We start from the raw sequence: 12,938 nt of genomic DNA, 5'->3' as shown, positions 1-12,938 counted from the left end.
AACGGTTTAGTGATCAACGCTTTAAAAGTGAAACGATGTCTGGTCTCTGGTGTTGTCAGCCGCCTGGCTGCTGCTCTTCATGCATATTCAATGCCAGAATGTCACCTCAGTTCGATACCACCAAGAAGCAAAATCTCCTCCGCATCGGATCGGAACAGATGAATGGACATGGAGAGCGGGCTTTTACGACAGGGCTTAATCACCACCATAAAATTCCAATATTTGCGGAGACTGATTCTGATTCTGCAGTTCCTGGACAAATCAGATGCACAGAACGACAATCATTTCACATCGAATGCCAGGCTCAGAATTTAGAACCTTGATCTGTTATAACATTCAGTTGGTTTTAGCAAGTCCCATATATGCACATGTTGAACAGTCTCGTTTTAGTGGTGGGATTGGTCACAACAGAACACGAAAATCTCTTGACTTTTATTCAGCGAAACTACTCCAAATTTATTATTTGAAGGGATATTTAGAAGCTTGTTAGCCAGTGGTATTGGACCGAGTTAAAGGAATGCAGTACAATCGATAGGTTGTAGGTTATTCAAATTATTGTTCTCTATGTAAATGGCATTTGTCACGAACAACGCCGTCTGGCAAGGATCGCGTTAGCCATCCTGAACTATAAATAGCTTAGAAGGCCCTTGCAAATAAGGCACCTTGAGCTACATTTAGTTTTACGATGCGTACGCACGTGTACAAAATTCAAATTGTCCCTCTTTGACCCTTGTCCAGCATTATTCTGAATTTTCGCACGATTGACGACACTGGATTACTTTTGCCGCCACTTAGGCTGAGACTCCGCAATGTTACGAAGAGAAATATCCTGTCGTGTCTCAATAAACAGCAATCGATAAAAGTATTGAAAGAAATGTGTCGGCATGCGATTGCTTGAGAAATGGGTTTATATTGTCGGACATAAATCAAAACAGTTCAAGGAGAAAACTTTTGCCGACAAATAAGAAAAAGTTGATAGTCTTGACTTTCGTTCATTATAACCCACACATAATTATGTTTTTATTTCCATTGAGGGATATTAAATTACTTCACCAATTAAAATTGGCCAGTTAAGCTTGCCACAATTTATGGACTGCTTCTACATTGTAAAAATTTACAACCATTTTGGGTGGAGTACAAGCGCCAATTCTCCATCAGTTTGGAGCTTCTCGTTTTAATTTCCATTCCTGGTATCATCTCTTCGTGATCCAAATCGAATGACTTTCCCGATTGCTCCACGGTCATATAAACTAATTAAGCGAATCTTGTCTTGTTGATTGCAGCGTGCATTGCAATCCCAAAATGATCAACAAAGGTGATTTTGATTTGAGTTTTGATGGCGTTGTGGCAATTTATCCAAAATATAAACACAGATGTAGTAAATAAATGTAGATTAAGACATTGTCATTATTGTTGCAAGGTGTTGAAATTTGATTCAGTGATTTCGGGAGCAGTAGGATGTTGGCCTCTATCCACCATGGTGGGGTTCGAATCTTGGTATGCAGCCGCTCGGTACGTACCAGCTCAAGATAGCTGACGTCAAAAGGACAATCTATCTGATTGAAGTGATCATATTTGCAGCACAGTGTTTATCGATCGGACTGCATTCGATTCCCGTGGAAAAGAAACAAAAATAATAATGTCTGGTGTCACTTGATTCCGGCTGGCACCGGCAGGCATCAAATTATGTCGTATACCTACGGCATTGGGAAATCACGTTGCTTGCTATTTTAGTCTCTGACTGGCGGCGACGGTCACCATATCTACTATGTTGCAATTGGATCCAATCGATTCGATTATATTTTTTTCCATTCGGAGCATATGCAGACCAAGGAACAATACCCATTGGGAACGAGGGGAGAAATCTTAGTTGATTTCCGCTTTTGAGGCGATTTTTTTGCACTTTCGAGTTATTGTGGCTACTTGGCTTGTGAGTGGTGGATCTTGCAAAGACATACAGAAATTCGATATGCACCTCAATACGTGACAAATGCATTCTTCAATCAAGTCACATGTGCCTTTATTATAATTATATTTATTGTGCACTTTGAGAAGTGCATAAACAAAGAAATTGTTTTCTTAGACTGCATTCTTCAGTCAAAGACATGTCTTGTCTACCTGTGCACACTGTAAAAATGCAATGTCGTTTTGAATAAGTTTTTTGCACTGTTTCCGATTATTGTTGGTTGAAGTTGAACACTTACCTCGACCAATAATCGGAGAAAACAAATGCGAAAAACAGTGGTATTTGCAAACATATGTACGAGCTCGAAGTTCAATAACACCGCTATGTTAGTAACCTGCAATCAAGCCTGCAGATTGGTTGTATTTTATTGCTCCGTCCAATGGCGACACATTGTGGCGCCATTAAACAGGTTATTTTTTATTTGTAAAAAAAAGGTAACTGCCTTTTCTGCAGTGCATCATTTTACACTCAAACCTCCATTTAGGTAGGATCCATTTAGGTAAAATCTATTTAGGTCCCTCCATTTAGGTAACGTTACCTAAATGGAATTTGATTGTGTTCAGATCAGTTGGAGTACTTGAGATTAGGTATAAGATTGGTTTATGGGAAAGAAGTAGTGAGTAGTGTTAGGGGGTGGGTATGGGGGGAGGGGGGATGCAATGTTGCCCCTTAAACACCCCCCCCCCCCTTCCATGCAGTGTTGAAAAGTGTCAGTATCCAGCGTCATATCCATCTGAAATTGAGATAATCAATCATCCTTCCATCATTCAATTGATATCAGCTCCAGCATTGATGACGTCAAACCCGACATCAACCTATCATTCACCTGTTTTTATTTTGGCCACCAAACCCAACATAGACCCAACAGTTGTTCGATGTTGGTCCAACAATGGCCCAACATACGATAAAAATTGACCCGACTTTGACCCGACATTCAATAATTTTTCAGTCTGGCGGAATTTTGCAGGGTTTTCGCAAGGTTTTTCGTGTTTCGTGCCCAGCTAGTCATTTGAATGACAATTCTGATCTAAGATCATCCAAAACCCCCGAAAACGCCCCTGAAGCCCCTCCCCTCCTGAAACCCACCCCCTCTTGAAACTCCTTGAAAGCCATCTGAAACTCCGCATGATCTCCTTTAAATCTCCTAGTAACTCTCCCTTGTTGAACTTCTTTGCAACCTTGTAATCCATTTAGGTAATAAACTGAATCCATTTAGGTAATGAATCCATTTAGGTAAAAATTCTATTTAGGCAGTCCCGACTCATTACCTAAATGGAGGTTTTGGTGTAATTGGCATTCTTTGGAGTATGTCAACAAACAATTCCATGAACGGTATAGGCGGAATATATATTTACATATATCCATATATCCTAGACTGCCATATATGTACAGCATTCAATTTACACAAGAATATTGTGGACCTCTTATAATTAATCGAAATTATCTACCTCTTAATCTAATAAACGTAATGTCCATTTTATTATCCAGTTTTTCACTATCAATTCTGATCAGAACATTATTGTGAATGACGATATTTCAGGATCTGGTGCAAAGGACTTTGTGTTTCTCCGAGACAATCAGCTGCTCTTCTTTAGTTTCAAACTTGAGGCCAAATAAGGGTGGAATTATGAAGATGTTGTTGATTAGTTTAATTGTTTTCATCTGTATGGTTTCGCATTATGCGATTTACACAGTGTATTCTATGGCGTTTTCTAAACGACACTGATCTGGTTTTATTGCTGCTGTTCTTTGTTGTACTGTGATTGCAAAGAGTTTAATCTTGCCTAGTTTGGGTAGTGGCTACGGTTAGGATAGCTCAGATCAATCTTCAGCATAAAAGAACAACGATCAACGATCAATCTTTGCAGACTTATGCAAAATGGTACAGCCCAAGTGGCCTTGGTCCAAGAAACAAACTTTCGTAAGGGGAATTTCTATCTAGGAAACCTTGTGAAACCGGTGTTTGCTACTTTCAATAAAAAATATAAAATGGCAAACTCACGTGTCATGCCGCGAGTCAACAACGCAATCGTTGTTGTTGTTTCATTCTCAATTGTTATTTTAGAGGCTGTTGAAGTTAATTAAAAGTCAATATTACATTTTTTCTCGATCAGCCTAGATAGCTGTGTAGTGTCGGAAACGGTTGTTTCAATTGGCAAAAAATAACACTACAGATCGCCTGTTCCGGTGGTGAGAGTTCACTAAACAGGTGACCCCTAATTCATGGTGTGATGTGGCTATATGCTTCTGTTGGGGTCTAATAAAAACCTAACCGCAAACGGAGCCTGTGGAGCACCAGGGCGTCCTCCACAGTATTTTTCCCTTACTGCGCTAACCATAGCAATGGTGCAGAGGACCTTGTGTTTCTCCGAGACGATCAGCTGCCCTTCTTTAGTCTCAAACTAGAGGCTGAATAAGGGCGGGGTTATGAAGATGTTGATAATTAGTTTAAATTTTCACCTATATGGTTTCGCATTATGCGATTTACACAGTGTCTTCTGTGTATCCTCGCCTTTGGCGTTTTCCACCTTTTGGCCTTTAGTTTTCCAATCGATACCGATCTGGTTTTATTGCTGCTGTTCTTTGTTGTGCTGTTGTTAATTTGGGTAGTGGCTACGGTTAGGATAGCTCAGATCAATCTTCAGCATAAAAGATCAGCAACGATCAATCTTTGCAGACTTATGTAGAATGGTACAGCCCAAAGTGGCCATGGTTGCCGGGGCCCGTAGCGTAGTGGCTACACGTTCACTTCATAAGTGGATGGTCATGAATTCGATCCCAGCCCCGACACTTGCAATTTTTCGTCAGTTGCTCTTCCCTCCGAGAGCGGTTGGCAACTGACCCTCTTCAGAGCATATGCTTTAACGGACCCGCAAACTTGGATATCGGCTAACAGCAGCTCATAAAGGACCCCCAATCTAGACTCGAAATGGAACAAAAGCCACACAGCAACATCATGTTCATCATTCTACCATGGAGAGGGTAGAAAAGCGACAGCAGCGCAAAGGCTACCAGTTCGAACTAAAATTCAGTAACAAATTTTGAAAACGACGTATAATCAATGGTGTAGCATTGATTATACGTCGTTTTCAAAATTTGTTACTAAATTAGTGGAATTAGAATAGAATACATTTAGGCATTGTACAAAGTGTTAGTGCAGCCATCAATTGGAATCGCTCACGCAGTGCCCTAGTGGACAAAACAGCTGTAAATTAGGTTAAGTGGTTGAAGAATAAAAGAAGTGGCCTTGGTCCAAGAATCTTACATTCGTGAGGGGAATTCTATCTAGAAAACCTTGTGAACCGGTGTTTGCTACTTTCAGTAAAAATGAACTCGTGTGTCATGCATCGAGCCTGTGTGCTTGTCAACAATGCAATCGTTGCTACACTCTTAAAAAAAATAGGAATTTACACGTGACGTAAACCATCAATGTATGTAAACATTTCATGACTAAATTGCAAATTTGACTCAATTTTACATCCATAATGTAAGTTCGAGTTGGTTGTACAAGATGTCAACAAACCTATCTGACCAGATAGGTAGAAACAGTTTTACATTTATCATTTGTCTCACAACTTGGTGATACATCCGAGAGGTAGAGTACGTGCCTCTCAATCAGCGGACCAGAGTTCGTATCCAATTCATTATTTTACTTACATATGTTTTATCTCTCGCTTCGGCTCTAGCGATTGCTAGCTCGACTTTATTTGTGATAGAAGACGTAAATTTGTGTCAAACGGGCCGCTCCTTTTATGTGCATCCAAGTGAACTTAAATTTCCATGATTTTTTCTAAGAGTGTACTGTACACTCTTCTCTGAACTAACCAGCAGAGACCAGCATTCTTATCAGTGAGGATATGGAGTGCTTCGAAATGCGCGGCACAAGAGGCATACGCAAGACTGTCAGGATGGCCTCTATGGTCAAATGGCAGCGCGCGTGGGACAGTTCCACCAAAGGAAGGTGGACCCATAGGTTGATACCGAGGGTAGATAGTTGGATTAATAGGCGCCATGGGGAAGTTTCATTCCACCTGACACAGGTCCTTACAGGTCATGGTTGCTTCCGACAGTATCTACACCGTTTCGGGCATGCGGATTCTCCCGAATGCCCAGTGTGCAATGGTTTAGAGGAAACGGCGGAACACGTTTTGTTCGTGTGCCCGCGTTTTCGCACAATGCGTGACCGCATGCTTGCCACATGCGGGGAGGACACAACTCCGGACAACTTGGTCCAGAGAATGTGTAGGGATGAGATTAGCTGGAATGCCGTTTCAACGGCTATCACCCATATCGTCTGGGAGCTACAAAGGAGGTGGCGCGTGGACTCGGAGAATGGCTAGTCCAGATGCAGTACAAGAGGTGGTCCAGGGGTTCGAAGTCGGCTTCGTAGGTCATACCGGTGCCCTGCGGTCGAGATCGACCCTTACAGCGATTAAGTGGCCGCGGAGAGGAAGTCCCGGTAGCGGTGCTGTCGTGGCGTCAGTCTACTGGGTTGGATCTGAGCCCGCGGTTGGAAAGGGGTCCCCGGCAAGGGTCGGGGTAGGTGAGACCCTGCTGTCTGCAACCTACGGATGCAGCTGATAAGGCCTGAAGGGTAGTGATACCCTTGCCTTCAGCAGGTCAGATCGGGTTGCATGTGGGCATCAGTTCTTGATGTCCGCTCAGCAGTAGGGCGCGGGCGGGGTTGACCCTGCCCGCCTTCCGAGGACAAAGGGAGTGGCGAGGACCACTCGGGAAACTGGCTAAGCGCCAGCATGCTATCGTGATGGACTCTCCAGTGCGAGTCATCGATGTTCGTTGCTGCTAGGCTACGGCAGCTAACCTTGAGGGTGCGATATGCACTAGCCCCTCTCTGAAGCAATACCTTCTTGGTGGTTCCGGAGAGACGTAGGGTTTGGCGACCATAGGAATGTGTTTTAGTGGGTCGAGGAGAGAGTAGTCCTGGCTTCTACCGGCATTGTAGAAGACGGCCTCATCCCCACACTACCCCAACCTTCCTGTTAGGGTGTCTGATGAGCAGATTTATCCCCCTATGGTTTAGAAGGAAAAAAAAAAAAACCAGCAGAGATGTTTGTGCTATCACAATTAATACTTCTGTTGGCAATTTCAACCGGAAATACAGTAGATGTTCGATAACTGCAACATGTTAACGTCTCACTTAGCGAAAAAAATCGATAACTGCATCGTCAGATAGACGTCAACAACCCATCAATTGACGTTAAATGAACGCAAAATTCGGTGCGGTGCGATAACTGCAATTTTTTTGCACTTACCGGACTTGCAGTTCAAAAGCATTGCAGTTAAACCGTTTGCACCGATCGAACGTCTACTGTACGTCTATTGTTAGATTTATTTATCACATGATGAACCGTTCCCTACGGATGCTATCAAACGAGCCATCATACACTGCACCTCAAGAGACCTTCCGCTAAATGTGGGCAGTGATGCAAATGCTCACCATATCATCTAGGGCAGCTCAGACATTAACTTGAGAGGCTCCAGTTTGATGGAATACTCAAGTAGTACAGATATTGGATTACGTAACATAGGCCCAAACGCCCAACCTTCACGGTATCTGCTAGAAATGAAGTGTTAGACATACACTGCAAAATTTAATTTTACTATTACTTTAGAGCTTTTAGTAGAACTTGTTACTTCAGACTCTAGTTTAATTTAAAAACACTTCACTAATACTTCACTTTTGCAAAAGAAAATAAAAAATGAATAACTCTTTTAAAGAAAAACTAGAAAGGACGAGCAAATTCCTTTTAATTCTACTACTGTGCTTATCTTCGGACAGATAGGCCTATTTCGTCTGTGACTTACAGACTTCTTCAGTGTCAAGTGCTCGACACTGAAGAAGTCTGTAAGTCACAGACGAAATAGGCCTATCTGTCCGAAGATAAGCACAGTAGTAGAATTAAAAGGAATTTGCTCGTCCTTTCTAGTTTTTCTTTAAAAGAGTTATTCATTTTTTATTTTCTTTTGCAAAAGTGAAGTATTAGTGAAGTGTTTTTAAATTAAACTAGAGTCTGAAAAAAAAATTTAATTGCTGGTATTCAGCAAACTTTGCTGATTTTTTGTGTGCTGATTGCATTCAGCAATACGTATTTACTGAGTATCAGCAATTGTTTTTCAACTTGCTGAACCATCCAGAGATTTTGAGAGTTGATCAGCAACGTTGTGCTGAAATTCAGCAAAAATGTTGCTGAAAACAACAATTTCTTTTGTTGTTTTTTTGTGTGCTGGAAGCATTTCAAAAATGTGTAACGCTTTGCTTTAGTAGAATTATAGTCACGAGCTGACCAATTGGCTTATGTCAAATAAAGAACCTTTATCTGACTATCGACATATTTTTTGAATATTTAAATGTTACTTCGCAAACTTTGCGTTTAAGGAATCAACAAACTGGGATCTCTTTACTGATTTGGTGGCGGCCAAATTTCATGGACTCACCATCCATTGACACTCCAAGTGATTTAAGGACAGACTTGTTAGAATCCCAATATGGCCGCCACAATGACCGACTTCGGCACCTACTCACGATTTTGAGGGCACAAATCACTTCGTAAACAAAACCAGCGCACCTGAGCTTCTTATTTTAAGCTTATTATAAGTAAGAAAGAACAGAATAATGAAATGCATTGTTGTTCGAAGCTTGCTTCTTGAGATTTGTGCGTCTGAAGTTTCGATGCACTGTGGAACCGGGATTTCAAGACGTTTGTCCTTAAATGATGCCGTTGATACTACCTGCAACGACCTTCACCATGGATACTTTTGAAGAAGCATGCCCTCTACGGTCTGTGAAGATCACCTTGGTAGAACTCTGATCTGGCGTAACTCAGGAAACAATGTAGAAAGAGTTGGAACAGACGACTTTCGGCTGGTTCGGATGCTTTCAAGTCGGCTCCCAAGGCCTACCAGAAAGCTCTTCGGTCTGCTGAACGGCTGGAAAAACCTTTGCACAAATATTTCCAGTTTGAGTGAAGTCAGTCGGGTAAACAAAATCCTTGCGAAATGTACGGATTTCTGAGTCAACGAACTTCGTTTACCCAATTGCGATTTGACTTCCTCTGATGAGGAAGTTCTGGAATGCTTATTCAAAGCACACTTCCCCGGATGCTTCGAAAAAAATAAAACTATTTGTTTACAGTTTTGCTACAGGGTATATTTCCAAATCCTGACGGGAAATTACTATAAAGTTTATTCCGAAAATGTGTCGTGCGTCGTAATAAGAAGCAAAGAGTTTAAGGCCTATCAGTTTGACCTCTTTTCTTCTGAAAGGCTTAGAACGCATTGGGGATCATTACATCCGTGATGTTCAGCTGGTCAACGTGCCTCTTCATGTGAACCAATATGCTTACCAATCTAGATATTCCACTGTGACTATTTTATACAAGGTTGTTTACGATATCGAGAAGGCATTTGCTCAAAAGCAATCTTGTTTTCTTAGATAACTAGGGTGCCTTTGACAACGTGCCTTTTGTTGTCATATTGGAAGCCGTACGGGGTCATGGTTCTTCTTCTTCTTCTTCTTCTTCTTCTTTATGGCTCTACGTCCTCACTGGGACTTGGCCTGCCTCACTTCAACTTAGTGTTCTTTGAGCACTTCCACTGTTATTAATTGAAGGGCTTTCTTTGCCTGCCATTGCATGAATTTGTGTATATTGTGAGGCAAGTACAATGATACACTATGCCCAGGGAGTCGAGAAAATTTTCCCGACCGGGACGGGAATCGAACCCGCCGTCTCCGGATTGGCGATCCTAAGCCTTAAACACTAGGCTAACTGGAGACCCCTCCAACGATCCAATGGTATGTCTCCAACGATTTCCAATTGGACTCACCAAATGCTCAAAACCGACATCTCTTCTCAACATTGCGTCAAGCAGTGATTAGGAAATTGAGTGTTTGTGGATGCCCTCAAGGGGGAGTCTTGTCACCGCTTTTGTGACATCTCGTAGCAGATACACTTTTGAGGCAACTCAATAATAGCATCAGCACCCTTTTCGACCTGATCCAAAGTGCCCTTCAGGTAGTAGAGGGTTGAAGTCATCAATATGGCCTTTCGGTAAATCTGTGAAAAGCATCTATTGTTCTTTTCACCGAAAGGCGAAACCGTAATGACGTTCGACCTTTGTGTTTCTTTGATTCTGAAAACCATGTGACTGAACAGGTTAAGTACGTTGGAGTTGTTCATTATTCTAAGCTTTCCTGGATAATTCACAATGAGTTCAGAATCAAGAAAGCTTGTATGGCCTTCGAGCAATGGCAGCGAACATCAGGTAAAACTTGGGGTCTAAAACCCAAGTATGTATATCAAATGGATTTATACAACTGCTGTTCGGCCAATATGAGCCTATGGATGTCTTGTGTGGTGACAAAAGGGCGAAGTGGGAACGATCCAATCAAAATTTGGGCATCTCCAAGGGTTCATTCAAATATTACGTAACGCAAAATTTAACAATTTTAGACCCCCTCCCTCCCCCACGTAACAAGTTTTGTATGGGAATTTTTGAAATTTTGTATGAAGCGTAACACAGAGCTAGACCCCCTCCCTCCCCCCTTAGTGTTACGTAATATTTGAACGAACCCCAAGGGATGTGCTTGATGGCGATGTCTGGAGCGTTCTCTACAACTCCCACGGTAGCGCTCGAAGTTCTCTTCGACGTTGGCCCACTACACATTCATCTTAAACAAGAAGCACTTTCTTGCACTTACCCCCTATCGGTACTAGATTTACTGGAGGAAACTCCAGTGAACCACAGTTCAACACACACCACGTTGTTTGCACTTTTGCTGGATTGGGACAATGTTGTCCTTGCTCCAAGTGATTAAGTGATCCAATCAAGCAATGGATTACCAGCTTTTGCGAAAATTGCAACAGATGGCGCTAGTGAGCAGGAGTTTTTCACTTTTAAAATGTATGGAGAAAATAATAAAAATTAGTTTCTTGACTAATTAAACAATTTATCAGAAAAAATATTTGGTACAGGTTGTAGGCCATAATGATAGTAATCTACGGTACCAAATATTTTTTGCCAAAATTTCGAAATATTTAAAATATTTGGAAAAATGTTCAAATTCCCATACATTGTTTCGACCGATAACTTCTGCCTCGATTTTGGTTGATCTTCCTTTGCCTATACATGGCATCACTAATATACATGGATTTCTATTTACCCATCTGTCAATTCGTAAACAAAAAAATTAAAAAAAAAAGTTTGAAGCTAGGTGCGACAACGCGGAAGCAGAAATATGCGGTAAAATTCAATTTAATTACACTAATAAGATTGCATTTCATCATTATTCATTAATTCACTGACCATTTCAGGTGTAAAAGTTTCCCCCACCGCCGCAGCGGTCAGCAAGCAGCCGTCTTCCGGGTGAAAAATAACCACAACAGTGTCGCTGCGCGCCTCTTGCTGGCATTGTTTGGTTCGGTAGTCAGCGACGAGGAGTTTGGCAGCCACGATGGTGCAGGTTTGTTATTCGGTACCAAAGAGTGGGGCATCCGGAGTTAATTACGTTCTCTGTTACATTAGGTCGAGGAACCGCACGCCAGCCGGAGGAAGATCATTTTAAAATCCCTAAATAAAAAAAAACGAATCGGGAAACTTGTATGCTGGTTCTATAGTGCTGATGCATTTGCGAAGGTGTTCCGGATGAAGGACCAGTCGAGGATGATGATTTTCCTGGTGAAGTACTTTTTCGGCGATGTCAAAAATATCTCGCTGGAGGTGGTGTATCACTCATAACCTGGCCTTCGGGCATGCTCATAACCTAGCCTTCAATGGCGAACGGATTGTTTGGCCTTTTCTGCAATCTCACAAGCGGACTACCGATGCCGGAAAGCCTCAAGAAGTATCACCTGGAGCAGTACCGGTACCAGGAGGATGAAGTTTTTGACACGGACATACCCACCCTGCTGGAAGCGAAGCTGTTCGGGAAGCTTATCAATCCGAAGCCAGCGTTAAAGACGGAAATCGGTAACGCCACCATGCAGCTTATTTTTAACACCTAGGCCGTCCGCGGCTGGTACATCCCCGAAATGATAAGATTCGCACCGGAAGATACCATCCCGCAGTTCACCAGCTGAATCAGGGTCCGGTACGACTTGAGCACTGATCTGGTCATCGGACCATACGCCCGGATCAAGCGGAAGGTGAGGGGACTGGATTTCTAAAACGCTTTTTGAGAGAGCCTTGCGGGGCGTCGAGGTAAGTCAATTTAGATTGGTTCGGTCCATATTACTGTCATTATCGGGTTCAACGGGTGGAATCCGACCAGTTATTTGTTTATCTCCCGGCTTCGTCAGTTAATTTATTGCTGGTTCCTATGAGGATTTCTCTTGAGTTTGTAGTTTTTACCGTGAATTCTGCTGGAGTTTTTCCATGCATGGACTCCTTTGAGTTTTAATGCATGAGTTCATCCAGGGATTTCTCATGGAGTTTCATGTGGCATGCTTCCCGGAATTCCTCCAGGAGTTCCTTCACGGTTTAATTCCTTTAGGGATTTCTCATGGAGTTCCATTCAAAAACCGGATCCTTCCAGGAATTCCTTCAGGGATTTTTGTAGGAGTTCCTGCAAGGGTTTCTCATGGATTTTATTAGGGATCCTTCCAGGAGTTTCTTTGGGGACCCCTCCAGAAGTTTTCTCTAGGTTTAATCCAGAAGCTCATTCAGGGAATTCTCAAGGAGCTCTATTAGATATTCCATAGAATTATCCACGTTTTCTTTCAGGGATTTCTCCAGGAATTCCTTTAGTGAATCATCTTTGAATTCTTCCAGGGATTCCTTTAGGAGTTTGAAGTTTTAATCCAGGAATTCCTTTGGGGATTTCTCCAGGAGTTTCATAAGGAATCCTTCCAGAATTACTTTTATGGTTTCTTTCAGTACTCCCTTCAAGCATTCCTTCAGTAAATCCTTACCGAGTCCTTAGGGTATTCGTCCAGGAGTTCGTGTAGGGATTCCT

The 12,938-nt window shown here is 42.2% G+C and overlaps 1 protein-coding gene across 1 annotated transcript in view; it reads left to right on the top strand.

Moving 5' to 3' along the window:
* The window catches only part of LOC109427879 (uncharacterized), a 224,061-nt gene that overhangs the window by 173,065 nt on the left and 38,058 nt on the right, over positions 1 to 12,938 (top strand). The gene's annotated exons all lie outside the window — the stretch shown is intronic.

The sequence above is a fragment of the Aedes albopictus genome, chromosome 2 (genome assembly GCF_035046485.1).
Source record: "Aedes albopictus strain Foshan chromosome 2, AalbF5, whole genome shotgun sequence".
Taxonomy (NCBI): domain Eukaryota; kingdom Metazoa; phylum Arthropoda; class Insecta; order Diptera; family Culicidae; genus Aedes; species Aedes albopictus.
Note: the sequence above shows the minus strand (reverse complement) of the source record. Positions and strands in the feature narration are given on the sequence as shown.